Source organism: Schistocerca americana, chromosome 1 (genome assembly GCF_021461395.2).
Source record: "Schistocerca americana isolate TAMUIC-IGC-003095 chromosome 1, iqSchAmer2.1, whole genome shotgun sequence".
In the NCBI taxonomy this organism is placed as follows: Eukaryota; Metazoa; Arthropoda; class Insecta; order Orthoptera; family Acrididae; genus Schistocerca; species Schistocerca americana.
The window spans coordinates 1149041077-1149058678 of record NC_060119.1 but is presented as its reverse complement, the minus strand read 5'-3'; the positions used below and the strand labels follow the sequence as shown (position 1 = coordinate 1149058678).

The following is a 17602-nucleotide window of genomic DNA, read 5'->3' as shown; positions in this document are numbered from 1 at the left end:
AGCTCGATGATTCTTGGACCACACATAGAAAGAACTGTACAGTATAGTACAGAAGGCAACTAAAAGAAATAAACAATGAGATAAACAGAAATAACACTTTCATTAAAAGTCAATAATTGCACTGAAGTCAACATGATTTGTGATGGCACCATCAATGTTACAAAGGGTGGGACATGGTTCTTAATAGGGTATGAGAGTACCGTGGACAGCAATGTATGCTCTACAACGTGATTCCATGATGGCCACAAGGTGGTAAGGAGTTGTTCTTCCCCCACCAGTTGGACAGTTGTTGGTGCATATGGGCAAGCTGCATTACTTTGTCTTCCAAACGCATCATATGTGTGCTTGACGTGATTTAAGTCGGGGGCAATGGACAGACCAGTCCGTTCACTGCATGTCCCCTGGTTCCAGCTCCTTCACCTGTGCTGTTTGATGCAGTTGCACATTGTCATCCATAAAAATGGAGGCAGGGTCAAATGCACCCCTGGGAAGACACACATGGGAAAGGAGTACAATGTCACAATAATGTTGACCAGTGATTGTACTGCCTTCTTAGCTTTGGAGGTCAGTTTTCCCATGCAACATTGTGCTTTACCACACCAACACCTGTGCTACCAAAACAAACATGTTCGGCAATGTTCTTGAGCGCATTACGTGTTCCCACCTCTTACTATATGAGCATATGTCCACAAGAACTACTCAGACTGAATCTGTTCTCACCTAAGAAGAGCATGTGATCCCACTCCTCTTTAGTTCAGTCCCTATGCTCTTAGCACCATCACTGATGTGCGGGTGTCAACAGAAAACAACATACTGGTAGTTGGGCAAAGGGACCACCCCAAGCAATTTCTGTGCCACTGTGGATTGTGTGCCTTTGATTCCTGTTTAATGTAGCTGCAACTGCACTCAATGTTTGATGTCTCTTCTTGCCTGTTGCCTTTGGACAGCAGTGCCTGTGGTTTGAAATGCTCCTCATGCACATGAAGCAATGGTTTGACCAATCTCGATCTCTGGGGCTACACTTTTCACACTATGCCCATCTTCTGCATCCAAATGTTATCTTTCAGCTACACTGTAATGAAGATCACCACCAGTGCACCATAACTGTTCACTGATTGACATATGCTGTCTCTTCCCATTCCTTCCACTGCCTCATGTTGCGGGGGCCAGCCTCATTTGGTGCTACAGTCATACCAACCTCATATCTTGTGACGTCCTACTTTCTGCACATGACTGGAAGACCTCTAGCAACACGCTCCCACACTTTTCCTTTATTTCCACCTAGTAGTTAGTATCTTATGTTACTTCATAAAGCTCATCCTTAAGTTATGCAGAGCAGTGCAACTTCGTCCCTTAGTGCCTGAATAAATTCCTACACAAAAGAAAGAAATAAAAAAATAAAAATACAAATATAGTTCTAGACAAATCTGAAACAATCGGGAGGTGTCAACATAGGTTGCAAGTGTTGATAGCTTTATATAGAATCTGCATCTACTGCTCCTGTGCTAAAAACAGTTAATCTTCCATTTATTAGTGTCGCACAGGTATGATGCAAATTTGTGCCACTCAGCTTTAAGTGGGTTAATGGAATGGCTTGGTGGCATCAAAGGTCTGGTCTTTAGTCTGTCCTAGGAGGTTTTCAGGTCAGTTACCCCTTTTTCACCTCTGCCAACAATTCGTTACTGCAAAAAATACTATGCCTCACTGCAGTTTGAACTGTAGTAATGGTATAGCAATGTTCACATCCATTAAGGACCCTCATACTTGATTGGCTATGTGTAGTATCACCATTTACTTTTCAACCATTAAATGATATTACTGATATTAACTGTTATCAAAGGGAACACGAAAATGATAATTCAAAGTGCTAAAGTTAGTGAGACAGTAAGTCGCACTGTTTTTAGTATGTCACACTGCCTAACAATAAAAGTAAAGCAGCAGAAGTCATGGTCGGATTTCAACATAACTTTGTACACACACACAAACACACACACACACACACACACACACACACACACACACACACACACCATTGGCATGGCAGGTAGGTAGATTAGAGATGCAGCCTTCTAGGTAGAATGTTGTCGACATTTAGTGTTGTTACCAAGCCTAGTACGGTATATAAGGGATGTGAACGGCTTCATATGTTGAGTAATCACTGTGAAGGAGACAGAGATGCCACATACTCATGTGAGAAAGCACAGTCTGCAGATCTGTGGGTCATTCAGATATGAGAGTGATCCAATGATGGAACACGTGGAAACATGAGGGCAGGCATAATTGTCACCAAGATTCCTACAACTATATCTGACCACCAAAACGGAGGATCGCTGTATTCCACATTGAGCATATCATAACCCCTTCGCATCTGTACCTGCCATCAAAGAACAAATAATGGACTCCCTGCAGCATTCAGTATCTTCCTGCACCACTAGTCAGAGACTAGCAGCAGCTAGACCAGGGAATTATTATCCCAGGTGTAGGCTGGCATCAACATCATAACACATTAATGGCTTGACCAGGAAGCATGGACTTCTGATGAATGGGGTTACATTGTTTAGTGATGAAACACAATTCACAGAGTTGCCACAAGTTTCCCCAAATGATATTTCCCTGATTTCCAGACAAGTTTTGGCATTTTTCCCTGACAAATTTTGAGATCTCAAGGGTTAGTAAAGACATAAGTTGACAATCTGTCTTTTGCAGCTATGGTACAAGAAACAATGGTGCAAATGAGGAAATATTGAAAAAAGACTTGCAAGCGGATGGCATTTCCTGAAGTGAGCAAAACTCTTAAGTACTAACATCAACATCTTTTGTAATGAACTGTTTTTAGATGGAGATAGCAAGCCAAATGGTATGTGTGTTTCATTTTGGAGAACACATTTGGTGACAAAAATACGAATTTCCTTCGAGTCACAAGACAGATTTAGAATACCTTCACTGATTTTAGAAATCACCTCAGAAAAATGTAGGCCTCTTAAAAGAAGTGTATAAAGTGGGGAAGAAGTGTGTAAACCAATACTGTAGGTGACCGCCCACAAAATTTTAGTTCTATCATGTTCATTATTGTCAGGTGTGTTATATCTATTATTTTACAGGTATTGTGTGATTTTTCTTTCGAGAAATATATGAGTACATAGCGTACAACTGCCAGTGACTGACAATTTTCTTCTTCTTATCGTCCATACTTTCTAACATAAATTACTCTCGAAGTGCCAAAATGTACTAGGACAAATAAAATATCTATAAAACACCACACTGTACAATGTACTTGCAGCGAGACAGTCACAATTCCTGAAATCCCTTGCCCACGGCCTCTGGCCTACTGAGGAGCACTGTAGTCCTGGGTACATGCATAAACCATGAAAATCCGCTGCATTATTTCACACACAGATAGACTTGGCCTGTGGGCAGATCGGTGAAACTACACCTGACAGGCAGGCTGCACAAATTAGTGGGAACAGGATAGATTCAGATCGGCAGGTCCAATACCCAATACAGATACTCGCAGAAATGGCCTCAGTTTTGACCCATCATAAACATCCACTCCTGTGGCCAGCTATTCACAAGCCACAAACAGCATGTTTATGAAATGAGAGCATGGTGATCAAGCCAGGCAACAAATAACTTGTTCAAGTACTCTGAGAATCAGTAATAATGAAGACAGGTAGCAACTCATTGTAAAGATGATTGCTGAGCTACAGACATATGTAGAAAAGACAAGCGCACTCTCACAACTAAATTTTCAGCCATAGCATTTGTCAAAATATGAGCTCCATGCCTCTTGTCAGCGGCTGCTACGTTAGCGGTAAGAAATGGTAGCAGCACTGACTGCAATGTGAGGGGAGGGGTAGGAAGGGGAGAAACAGTAGGAATGAGAGGAGTACAGAAATGGTGCACATACTCAGCTGCACCCAGCCAGCAATGATGCACGACACCTCAGTAAACAAACCATTTCATCTACTGAGACAAAAACAAGATTTTTCCAGGGCTTTTTTTCCAAATTTCCCTGATATTTGCCTGACATGTTTGAAATTCTCTGATATTTCCTGTTTTCCAGAATCTACGGCAACCCTGAGTTCAGCACCACTCTAGATGATCATCATTGGCATGTATGGCAGAAACCTGAGAATAGGTCCCATCCTTCCAAAGTTTTGGATATTACTCCTGGCATTTTTTTTTTTGGTGAGGTTTAAGGGCGCTCAACTACTGAGGTCATTAGCGCCCAGTCACTGTTGTTAGAGCACATGGGATCTAGTAAAACTCAGGGAGAGGGGGGGACACCAGAAAGACCTAACAAAGATGTAGATAAAATAAGGAAAAAGGTTAGATGTCTTTGGACAAGCCAGTCAAAGTTATAAAACGCAGAACACGAGCAGCTGCTCGAGCGTCATCAGCTAAAATATCCGGTAAAGTAGATGGCAGGGACAGGACAACACGAGATTGACTAAAGCGGGGACACGACAATAAAACATGGCGTACTGTTAATGCCTGACCACAAGGGCACTGCGGGGCTGGGTCACCGGAGAGCAGGTAGCAGTGGCTAAACCGGCAATGCCCAATCCGCAACCTGGTCAGAAGGACCTCCTCTCGCTGAGATGGTCGGGAGGAGGTTGTCCAAGCAGTTGGGAGTGGTTTCACTGCCCAGAGCTTGTTTCCTTGGAGGGATGACCAAGCATCCCACCACAACGACACAAGCCTCTTACAAACATCCCCACGAACGTCAGATGACGGGACACAATGGGAGGCTGGCCGAGGCAGGAGGACTGCAGCCTTGGCTGCAGCATCCGCAGCCTCATTCCCAGGCACTCCTACATGTCCGGGAACCCACAGGGAGCTCCAAGGCTCTGGAAGAGCACTGAGTGAGTCAGAGCAGAGTACATACGATGAATGGCGGTGGCGGCGGGCACACTGAACGGCCTGATGGAGAGCAAAAAGCTCGGAGGTAAAGCTGGAACATTGGCCGAGGAGCCGGTATTTAAAAGTGGCGGCCCCAACGACAAAGGCACAGCCGACACCATCGTCCGTTTTGGAGCCATCGGTGTAAATAAAGGTGTGACCGGCAAGTCGAGCACGAAGTTCGACAAACCGTGAGCAATACACTGCAGCCGGAGTACCGTCCTTCGGGAGTGAGCTGAGGTCGAGATAAATATGAACCGGAGCCTGGAGCCAAGGTGGTGTCGGGCTCTCACCCTCTCTGAAGGTGGTAGGGAGGGCAAAATTCAATTGTCGAAGCAGGCGACGGAAGCGGACTCCGGGGGGCAGCAGGGCAGACACATACAACCCGTACTGACGGTCGAGAGAATCGGCGAAGAAGGACTGGTAAGAGGGGTGGTCGGGCATAGACAACAGCCGGCAGGCATACCGACACAGCAGTACGTCGCGCCGGTAGGTCAATGTAATTCGGCAGCTTCAGCATAAAGACTCGCGACAGGACTAGTGTAGAAGGCTCCGGTCGCAAGACGTAACCCCCAATGGTGGATGGAGTTGAGACGGCGTAAGAGAGATGGCCGAGCAGACGAGTAGACGAAGCTCCCATAATCCAGCTTCGATCGGACTATGGACCGATACAAGCGAAGCAGGACAGTGCGATCCGTTCCCCAAGATGAACCACTAACAACTCTGAGGACATTAAGGGAACGTGTACAACAGACCGCCAAATAAGAGACATGCGGAGACCAACACAGTTTCCTGTCCAACATGAGCCCTAGAAACTTAGTTGTTTCCACGAATGGGAGAACAACGGGACCGAGATGTAAGGATGGCGGAAGGAACGCTTTATATCGCCAAAAGTTGATACAAACCGTCTTCTCTTCAGAGAACCGGAAGCCATTTGCCACACTCCATGAGTATAGGCTGTCTAGACAACGCTGAAGGTAGCGCTCCAGGAGGCATGTTCTCTGGGCACTGCAGTAGATCGCGAAGTCATCGACAAAGAGAGAGCCTGAGACATTAGGTGGAATGCAATCCATAATTGGATTGATCGCGATGGCAAAAAGGGCTACGCTCAAGACGGAGCCCTGAGGCACTCCGTTCTCCTGGAGGAAGATGTCGAACAATACGGAACCCACACGTACCCTAAACTTTCGATTCGTTAAAAAGGAATCAATAAAAAGGGGCAGGCGACTGCGTAGGCCCCACCTGTGCATAGTGCGGAGGATACCTCCTCTCCAACAGGTATCATAAGCCTTCTCCAAATCGAAGAACACGGCTACCGTTTGGCGCCTTCGCAAAAAGTTGTTCATGATGAATGTCGACAAGGTCACAAGGTGGTCAACAGCGGAGCGGCGGCGACGAAAGCCGCATTGGACATTGGTAAGTAGCCGTCGAGATTCAAGAATCCAAACTAACCTAGCATGAACCATGCGCTCCATCACCTTACAGACACAGCTTGTAAGAGAAATGGGACAGTAACTAGAAGGAAGGTGTTTATCCTTCCCAGGTTTGGGTATAGGAACAACGACGGCGTCACGCCAACGCATGGGGACCTGACCTTCGGTCCAGACGCGATTGTAGGTACGAAGAAGGAAGCTTTTGCCCGCCGGAGAAAGGTGTGCCAGCATCTGAACGCGAATGGCATCTGGCCCCAGAGCAGAGGACTGGGACAGTGCAAGCGCACGTTCGAGTTCCCGCATAGTAAAGGGGGCATTATAAGTTTCCAGATTCAGCGAGTGGAAGGAAGGTCGCCGAGCCTCTTCTGCCTCTTTCCTGGGAAGGAAGGCAGGGTGGTAATAGGCGGAGCTTGAAACCTCCGCGAAAAACCGGCCAAAAGGCGTTGGAGACAGCCACAGGATCAACAAGGACCTCATTACCTGAGGTCAGGCCAGGTACCGAGGAGTGGGCCTTAATGCCCGACAGCCGGCGCAGGCCACCCCAAACGACAGAAGAGGGAGTAAAACTGTTAAAGGAGCTGGTGAAAGAGGCCCAACAAGTTTTTTTGCTGTCTTTGATGACTCTATGGCATTGCGCTCGCAGCCGTTTGTATCCAATACAATTCGCCAACGTAGGATGGCGGCGAAAGGTGCGTAAAGCACGTCGTCGAGCACGGATAGCGTCTCTACAAGCCTCGTTCCACCAGGGGACGGAAACGCGACGTGAAGAAGAGGTAGTACGAGGAATGGAACGTTCGGCAGCATTGATGATAACAGCCGTGAGGTATTCGACCTGACTGTCACAACTGAGAAAATCATGGTCCGGAAAGGTCGCCAGGGAGGAGTAAAGTCCCCAGTCAGCTTTCAGTATGTTCCAGCTCGAAGGACATGGGGATGGGGTGTGGTGCAGGAGACGAACGACACAGGGGAAGTGGTCGCTCGAATAGGTGTCAGAAAGGACATACCACTCGAACCGACGGGCAAGAGTGGTAGAATGGTAGAACAGAGAGAGAGGTCCAAGTGGGAGTAGGTATGAGTAGAGTCCGAGAGGAAAGTTGGGGCACCAGTATTGAGGCAGACAAGATTGAGATGGTTGAAGACATCCGCCAAGAGTGAGCCTCTTTGACAGGATGCAGGAGAGCCCCAAAGGGGATGATGGGCATTGAAGTCGCCAAACAATAAAAACGGCGGGGGAAGCTGAACAATCAGGTGCATCATGTCAACCGACTAACAGTGGATGACGATGGAGTGTAGATGGTACAAACTGAAAAAGTAAAAGCAGAAAGAGTAATACGGACAGCTATTGCTTGGAGTGGGGTGGTCAATGGGATGGGATGGGATGGTAATAGACATCGTCCCGAACGAGCAACATGACCCCACCATGAGCTGGGATACCGTCCACAGGGTTGAGGTCATACCGCTCCGAGGTATAGTGGGTAAAGGCAATACGGTCAGTCGGGTGCAACTTGGTTCCCTGGAGACCAAGGACGAGCGGACAGTGCAGGCGGAGGAGCAGTTGTAATTCCTCCCGATTAGATCGAATACCTCTTATGTTCCAATGTAACAAGGCCATCGCTAGTCAAAAAGGAGGGGGAACGAGACGGGGGAATAGCTGGTCACCTCGACGGCCGCGGAGGGCCAAGTTTCAAGGGAACAACGCTACAACCGGCGGGAGGCGGATCCTGTTCCATCGAGTCATCGCCAGCTGCGGCCGCTGTCCCTGGTGGTGTAGGAGGGGCATCACCATTTGCCGACGAGAGGCCAGCTGAGCGCCTGGCAGCAGAGCGTCCCGGCGAAACTGAGGACGGCCGGGAGCAGCGACTCACGGATGGAGCGTCAGACGAAACGCGCTGGGGTGGAGAGGGGGATAGAGACTTCTTCTTGGGGGCCTTCTTGGAAGTCCGAGGAGGCACAGGGGCGGTGGGCTGGACCCAAAGAAGGTCCTCACGTGCGGGGTCTGTTTTGGAACGCCGGACCTCGGAAGCTGGGGTCCGGAACGTTGCCCCGATGGACGCCTGAGAAGAGGATCGCTCCTCAGGCGGCAGGGGGGCAGGAGAAGGAGGAGGAGGAGGAAGAGGAAGGGTGGCCCCTGGGGCACAGGGGGCGGGGGCCATGGGGGAGGAGGATTTGGAAGGGAGGGATTTGGGAGGCGGAGGCAGAGACCCCGGATGGGGGGAGGAGGTGGAGGGGGGACAGGATAGGGGTGAGGATACCGCGGAAGGAGGGGACACAACTGAGGCAAACGAAGTGGTCAACGGCACGGGATGGAGGCGGTCATACTTCTTCCTGGCCTCAGAATAAGAGAGACGATCCAAAGTTTTGAGTTCTTCTATCTTCTTCTCCTTCTGATATGCGGGGCAGTCTGAGGATCTAGGCGAGTGGATGCCAGAATAATTAATGCACTGAGGTGGTGGGGTGCATGTATGTTCCTCATGAAGAGGACGTCCACAATCGCCACAAAGGGGCTCAGCCTCACACCGTGACGACATGTGCCCAAAGCGCATACACCGAAAACAGCGCATAGGAGGCGGGACGTAAGGTCGCACGTCGCACCGGTAGCACATCAACTTTACCTTCTCCGGGAGAACATCCCCCTCGAAGCCGAGGATAAAGGCCCCGGTGTCGATGCGACGGTCTTTGGGGCCATGCTGGACTCGCCGGACCAAATGCACGCCTCGGCGCTCCAGGTTGGCCCTGAGTTCCTCCTCAGATTGCAGCAGTAGGTCCCGATGAAAAATAATCCCCTGCGTCCTATTTAGTGTCAGATGCGGGACAATGGACACTGGGATATCCCCTAGGCGGTCGCATGCCTGGAGCGCCGCCGACTGTGTGGCGGAGGTGGTCTTTATAAGAACGGACCCCAAACGCATCTTACTGAGAGCCTCGATTTCCCCGAAGATGTCCTCAATGTGCTGAACAAAGAACACGGGCTTGGAGGTGGCGAACGTCCCCCCATCGGTTCGAGAACAGACCAAATAGCGGGGGAAGTACTTCGCCCCAAGCCGGCGGGCCTGTCCCTCCTCCCAGGGAGTGGCCAATGGGGAAAGGGCAGGAGAACCAGAACTAGAGACAGTACCTTTCCGTTTGAAAGACTCGGCCGCAGAGCGACCTGATACGTGTTGACGTTTCATCTGCGAAACGTCCGCCCCGATACCACCCACTCCGACCAGGGGCTCTCCCCACGGGCGCCACCCAGCCTCAGCAAGGGCCACCTGGCAGAATGACCGTTGCTGGGAGTCCTGATGCCCCAAGGAGATGGGCATCTACTCCTTGGCCGACGTGGGGAGGGTGCAGCTCAGGTATCGGCATTACGACCCTGTGTTGTCAGGGGGCTACAACCTAGAGGGTACATGACGACCCCACCACAACGGGCTGGCTACCGTGCTGGATTTCTGGTGCCATGGAAAGTCCATCATGATCGTAGGTGCAGATGGGGACGCACTATGGGCGTAACTTGTACAACCCATCAGGCGTTTAGGCCCAATTTGAGGAATAGTGGGTATGGTTACAACGCCGGTACAATGCTGAGTGCCAAGGACTTAGTGCACTGAGGACCAGTGGTACACCACGTAAGGCGTCCTTCCCCAAAAGGCTCGTACTTCTGTAGAATTTTGAAAAATGGAGGTCAAACCCCAAGGGGGACCATCACATGGAAAGGCTGAAATGGTTGAAACTCCTTTTAGTCGCCTCTTACGACAGGCAGGAATACCTCGGGCCTATTCTTACCCCGGACCCGCAGGGGGAGGCATTTTGCTGTAGGCTGCCACTGGGTATGACTTCAGGTCACGGCTGGTAGTGATTGCAGGAACTCTGACGAAGCAACAGTATGTCACGGACATTCTGTGTTCTTATGTGTTACTTCTCATGTGACAGTATTGTGAAGTGATTTTTCAACAGGACAATGGTCGTCCACACATGGCACGTGTCTCTATGGATTGTCTGCATGATATTGAGGTACTCTGATGGCCAGCACGATACCCAGGTCTGTCCTTGATAGAACATGTGTGGACCAACTTGGACGTCAACTCTGTCCCAGAACCAGTATTTACGACATCAAGGACCAGTTACTACAGGTGCCTTCAGGAGAGGACAGAATGGCTTCATGACACCCTGGCCAATTGAATCACTACATGCATCCAGGCCTGAGCGGTTGCAATGTCATAACTGGTTAGTGGGCTCATACTGCTAAGTTCTCCGTAAATCTGACTCAATTTTGTAATCTCTGAAATAACATCACATAGGCTCTCAACTATTGAGGATTCATTTCGTTCCCTCCTCCCTTTCTAGGTGCTTCACTTTTTCGCCAGGTAGTGTAGTACTGGCACACTGGGGTAAATATGAAAGAACTTGGAATCATCAGATTGCTTTTGTGAACACTGAGAAGTTCAAAGGCTGTGAAAGGGCAGGGGTAGTTGAGTAAATGGAATGTGTGTTTGAGATCAGGTACGGATGGGTACCCTCCATTGTAAGTGCATTACAGATCACTTACAGATGCTTATTTATGAAGTTCTAGGAGTGTCCTGATGGTGCACTGATTAGTCCAGAAGGGTCAAATTACTGATTTCAATTAACTTAAGTTTGCTCTGAGAAGGTGAGGAGGCCAGATGGAAGAGTTTTTTTGGATAAATGAATGCAAGAAATATACCAATATTCAGGCATGCAGTCGTACAATATACGATCCATATGTCTGTGCTTTAGACAATGTTGTGTGCAGTAATAGTGACTGTACTGGGTAATTCTGAAAGAAAGAACAGATTTCAATTTTTTTATTACAGGCAAACTACAAAAAATAGAAACACATTGTTCATGTTACTGGAAACAGGAAGGTTCAAAGTTCTGACACAGCTGCACTGTTGTTTGTAGCAACGGCAACTACATCACAAGAGAGAGAATTTTCTGTGTTGGAATATGTATGAAGTCAATACATAGTTCAAGTGCAACATGTATTCTGCCATCAATTCAGCTAGAGGCCACATCTGCACAAGCAAATTTATGATTGGCATTCAAAATACTTGGAATGCCGGTTGCACATGCAAATGGAAGAATACTGGTTGGACATGTATGTCATATGGATTGGAAGAGGTGGACAACAAGATCTTGTTCACTGTCTTTGGCCTCCCAGGTGGAGGTTGCCAGACATCACATCTCGCAATTTTTTTCTGTGAGGGTACATGAAAGACAAAGTCTTTGTCCCACCTAAGGCAGCTACTCTTCAAGAGCCAAGAAATCGAATTGTTGAAGCTGCTGATTTAATAAACAGGGACCTGTTGATTCACGTGTGGAATGAAAGGGATTACTATTTGGATGTTTCTTGAGGAATGCTTGGCACTCACGTCCATGCAAACGTAAGACTCAATAAACCTTCCCCTATCCAGTGACAAGCACACTAAGTTTCTATCTTTCATAGTGTGTCTGTAATAAACAACTGGAATCTGTTATTCCTTTTTGTATCACCCTATATATGGATAGCTTTAACGCCCACCCTTCCTGGTTGTGCTAAAAATGAGGGGGGGGGGGGGGGGGGGGGGGGGAGAAAGTTCTGAAAGATGCGGAGAGATTGCTGATTGCTGTACGTAAAGAGAAAGATGACGTTATAATGATATATAGTGACCAAAGCTGTGGCGTAGGAGTTGTTGATTTGACAATTATGCAAATGTAATTGCAAGTTGAGATGATAAAACTATGATTTCAAATAAAAAAGGGAAGAATTTCTGAATCACTTAACCATATAGCATATTTTGACAAAGGGAAAGGCAGTTAATTGAAAAATAATGTTGAAGAAAACTTCCTAAATTGGAAATAATAACTGAGAGATGATTATACAATCCACTCATGTAACACAGGACAGTGATGATTGATGTGCAACAGATTACATTAAACAATGACTGGAAAAAATGTTCATTTTTACTGCTACTGGATATTCTCTTCCTTTCTTAAATATATATTGATTTCAGATTGATTTATGTGTACTAAAGAACAGTAGTGAGAGAAGGTTAAATGCATTCTGAGGATCACGACTTCACTATCATCAAAATAATCCTTATTTGTATTGATAGCCTTTAAGGAAAATAAGTGCTGAAAAACTACAAAGATGATCTATTATAAATTAGCAACTAGAAACTGGACAAGAAGAAATGCACCAATTCCAACATACATTCATTCACTGAACAAATTTTTGTAGCTATGGTTTTCATTTACCACAAAAATGAGCAATAACTACAGTTTTAGAAAATTCTATTGCAAAGAAAGTGACAAGGGTGCTCTAGGTTGCCAAACTTATTTAAAGTCTACAAGGAGCTGTAAAGAAACTGATAAAACAGGGCAGAAAACATTGTACCCTTCTTTTGCTGACAGTTAGGTTGTTGTAGCTGGAGATAAGAATGATGCAACCTACTTGGTGCAAAAGCAGAAGTAAGAATATGAAGAAAGGTGACTGACAGTCAAAATGCAGAAAAATTAATATTTAGCAGTAGGAGAAAGGAATGTGGAAGACCTACACATTGAACTGGCAAAATCACAGGATGTGATGTTTTCAGATACTTGGGAGTATTGTTGCCATCCAACAGTACACACAGAGTTGACATAAATAACAAAATACACCAAACCTAAGTGCAATAAGACAATTCACTTCTGTTTTCTGGATAGTAAAATAACAAAAAGGACCAAGAAATTCATCTATAAATCCATTGTTGACAGTCCTGTTACATATGGTGTAGACATGGGAGTTGAATAACAGGCAGGCAGGGAGAGGGAGGGAGGGAGAGAGAGAGAGAGAGAGAGAGAGAGAGAGAGAGAGGCTAGCTTTTGGAGATATAAAACATCAAAGCATTCAGATGATCCACCATGTGAAGAATAATACAGCAAGAGAGATTATGGGAGCCAGCAAGATGTTAAGTGAAGCAATAGAAGCTCAACAGCTATTGTGCTTGTCCATCTAGAAAGGATGGATTATGGCAGGTGATCAAAACGAGTTTGGACATGGACTCCACAAAGGAGAAGGAAGAGGGAATGCTCTCCAAGAACATGGAAGGAAGGTGAACATCAGGCAATGATGACTGGAGACCTCCAGGAAGGAAGCTTAGTAACTAGAAAGGTGTGGAACATGGGAAGTGAGAAGTGATGACAGCTGTAAATAACACTCGTGATTTGATGAAGAATAGCAAGCATTGTGCCAATACAGGAATTCTTACAATGAAATATATGCAAATAAAAGCAAATGAACATAATTAAGAAAAGGTGGGTTCTTTTTGTACTGATCAAATAGAAAGAAAGCCAGACACTCTTCTGAAAGCTAATTTTCATTATGGCAAAAACAGTAGCACCTGGGTCATTCCCCACTCAAGCATCTCCAAATGTAATGAAATTTGGTGTGGAGGTTCTATATGGTCTTGGATTCTTGTATACCAAATTTCAGTCCAGTATCTTCAGTGGTTGAATTTTTAGGGGCCTTTAAAGAGAGGCTATTCATCTTTGCAATACATAAAAAAGTCCAAATGGGCCAAGTTTGCTAGGCTTTTTTAGCAGTTCTAGAAAACATTTATTCATTTTCTTTAATATACATAGACACACCATAGCAAAAATTAGGGATTATTGCCACACCTAAATATAGATACAAGCCTCTAAAGTGGCTAAAAAAATTGTTGTGCTATTCTGAGAGCTGAGGTTTGACCAACTACTGCTACTTTTCATATGAACCAATCACACCAAAACTTCAGAGGGTTATTCCTACCTTGGATGTCTATGTATGGATCAAATTTAATTAACATTGGACTCCTAGGTGAAAAGATATGCATCTGCAAAGTTTGCCAAAATTATCTGCATGTAAATTTTTGGGTATTTTTTGGGGGCAATATTTCAATTGTGTCTTGTTCAATCCTTTTTTCCTAGCCACAGCTGAAAAGAGCATGCTTTCAGCTTTCAAAGGTATATAGTTTAATTTTTTGATCTTGCATATTTACGAGTAATAACACATTTCAAAAGTTATTATTTTAGCACTTCGAGAAGATTGAAAAGTGAAATATTTTGCTCTTGAAGTCCCATAATTAATCTTTTTTTGTTCCAGTATATAAATCAGTTTCAATCATTAATTAAACACATGCCATAAAAACACGTAAAATACTCAACACAGCAAAGCTGCAAAACAAAAATACTAAAGAGTCAGTTCCATTTTTGGTTAAACAGTATTACAATTTTGTCAAGGGCAGATTGTGGATAACTGTGTTGTCTTCCTGATGATGACACTGATGTTGCTTCTAAAGTCATGAAAATATGTTGCTCAGGAATCCAGCAGGTGTCTTTAACAGTTGGCCAGTGGTAGGAACAAGCAGAATTGTGCGGGTGCACAAAGCTCATGATGATTTCTTGTTGTTCGTGTGAAATTTCACACACATTTCTAACCCACTAAAAATTGTCATAGATACATGCAACATATTTTCCTGGCTGTAAACTTGCGATTCACATAGCTGGAATTTCTCCATGTGCATCGAAGGCATGAATTATCAAAGCTGTAGCATCATTGGAAACTCTGCTTGCTCTAAGCTGATTACGTTTAATTGCCTTAAACTGGTGATTTTCTCTTGTTCGAGATATTGTATGTCCCATGGTGAACCTTGTTTCTTGATCAGGCTGAATTTTTTCAATATCTTCTTTTGGTACATAAAAAAACCGTTTGCCTGGAATATTACCATCACAGAGTTTGAACAAATCTTATGGAGTCAATATTTGGTTATCTAATGACCTCTACAAACTAGCACAGGCTGCTAGTCTTTTTGCTGTTCCTCCAGTGCCATCACAAGGTGATTTAGCATGGCTCGTTCCAAAAAAATTACATCTGGCAGTGATGCCAAAATCCTTTTCATGCAGACATAAATTGATGAAATTCTTATACTAAGCAGGTGAACAATCACTAAAGTAATAAATGTTCTTAATGTTTTCAATCTTTGTCATTAAATGTGCTATTAACTTTATTTGAAACGCATGAACAGCAATAGTATCACGATGGAGACAGATTGCTGATCATACAAATGCTAATACTCTGACATCCTTTGCCACCAAAATAGGCAACAAACTGATGTGGCCTAACTATTCTCCCAATGAAATCCTTGCACAGCATCTTGAACAACAAATGAATAATTCTCAGCAAACTCCATCAATATAATTAATTCACTTTCTGTGAGATTTCTTTTTAGCTGCTTAAGGTATAAATGTTGTGTTTTCATACAAAGTGATGGTTTCTTAAACTGGTAATTTTCAAAATCAGTGCCCCCATGAAATCAACAACAGTTCTCTGACATGACTCTAGTGTGTGTCTGTCAGTATGGGCCCATTTCTTGTATTCCATTGTTTCTTCAGAGTCAACGTTTTTAAAAGCATCTTCAAGAAAAGCCTCTAGTTGTATTTTTTCTGCACATTCTTCACAATGTTGCAGCATACAATCTTTTGATTCCAAACTGCATACAGTTTCTTTCATCGAATTCTTGTAGTCATCTTAGATGGATGTTGCTGTAGCCAACATTAATTTGACATTTTGATGGATTGCACATACACTACTGAATGTGTGTACTGTAGTACACCATTTTGGCCTGAGCTCTCATTGAGAAGCTCAGCTGATTTACATCTTGCTTACAGTAAGCAATGAACATTTCTTTCGGGTTACAAAGGAGAAGGCTTTTCTACTTGTGAATCTTTTCTCCATTTATTCTTACAGCAACACAATCCTTTTCACTAGGACATAAACGAGAAAACTGATGATCTTCAAAAACAATGAGGACTTTTGTTTTACTTCAACATTGAGCTTTCTCCCTTTTCAGTTTGCTGGTGTTGCCAAAATCCCACCTTCCATCTTCAGTTTCCTAGCCTTCTTCACCATTATAGTTGAAACAGGAAATTCTTTAGCCATATTTTCAATAGCCCAGTGATTTGGGACCAGGGTCTGAATTTGAACTTTACTGCAATTGCTTGAAGTCTGTAGTTTTATCTTAAGTTCTTCAATTAAGGTGTCCATATCTTTACATTTTTGGCACTCTTCCATTTGTATTTGAGCAATATCTACTTGGCTCACACCAGCAGTTGTGGCAATTACCTTAGTAATGCTGCCTTGGGCTTTCAGAACTTTGTGCTTTATTTATCCCACTGAATCATTTTACTAATCCGTTGAAGCTTTAATGGTGACTCTCCAAGTGATGATAATGAAATACTAGCAGTAAAGCAAGTAACAACAACATCCATGTCTTCAGTGGATGGTGATTCTTGCTTATCCTGGTGGTATGATTCTTTTTGGGCCACTTCAGGTCTACATTTGGTACAAATTTTCTGGCCAGACTTAAAACCTTCATTAGACAGTAACTTCAACCTATCATGCATTGCAATGGTTACTGGTGTTAAAGACTTCTTGATTACATGTTTTTCTTTACCAACCAGGTTGCACCAAGCCTTCTGCAGGAATTGAAATTTTGCCATCAAGAAGGCATTATGGTATAACAAAGTGGGGCATCTTCAGTAAAATCAAGACCAGACTTATGTCGTGGAAGTTTCTTGTTCAATGGTGACATTTTCTTAACTGATTGTAGGTGACTTTTTCCATAATACAATGGTGATGACTTATCACAATCAGCTCCATCTGATCCACCAAAGTAGCAGGGTGCAAGAGTCTCTTAGTTCATTCGATACAATAGTTTACTAACTAATAACAAGCAGTTCTGAAAGCACGTGAATATCCTGCTTTGAAGCATAGCAGATTCAGACTTGTATGTATATAAAATATACAAATTAATGTATCAAAATATATTGTTTTAGTGCATTCCTTCAGCTACGACAATGGTTATTCAAACTACCAAGACAGATTGTACAATGCCAACACCGAAGATTAAACTGCACAAAAAACACACTGTGAAAACTGCCAATATTGAAAGCAACAACTGAACGTGGTGATTCAGCAATGTATCCTGCTTTATAATGTCGATGGAAACTGAGTGACAATGCATATATGCACCCCCATGCATTGTAGGATTAAAATGATTTAAAGCGAGGTAGTGTTCCAATATGATCGTCCAGATTTTTTAATATTAACAGAATTTTCTGAGGATTTATTATATTTATATTCTATAACGTAAACCAATGTAAAAACACTTCTTATTAGCATAGTTACAGTCCCTAAACCACAAGCAAATCTTCTACTATTAAAATTACAATTATAAATTTTTTTATTTAAACCTTGAAATTGTATTAAT

At 44.3% G+C, this 17602-nt stretch overlaps 1 protein-coding gene across 3 annotated transcripts in view; it reads right to left on the bottom strand.

Annotated features, from left to right (window-relative positions):
• The window catches only part of LOC124619396, a 111170-nt gene that overhangs the window by 38594 nt on the left and 54974 nt on the right, over positions 1-17602 (bottom strand). The window lies entirely within an intron of this gene.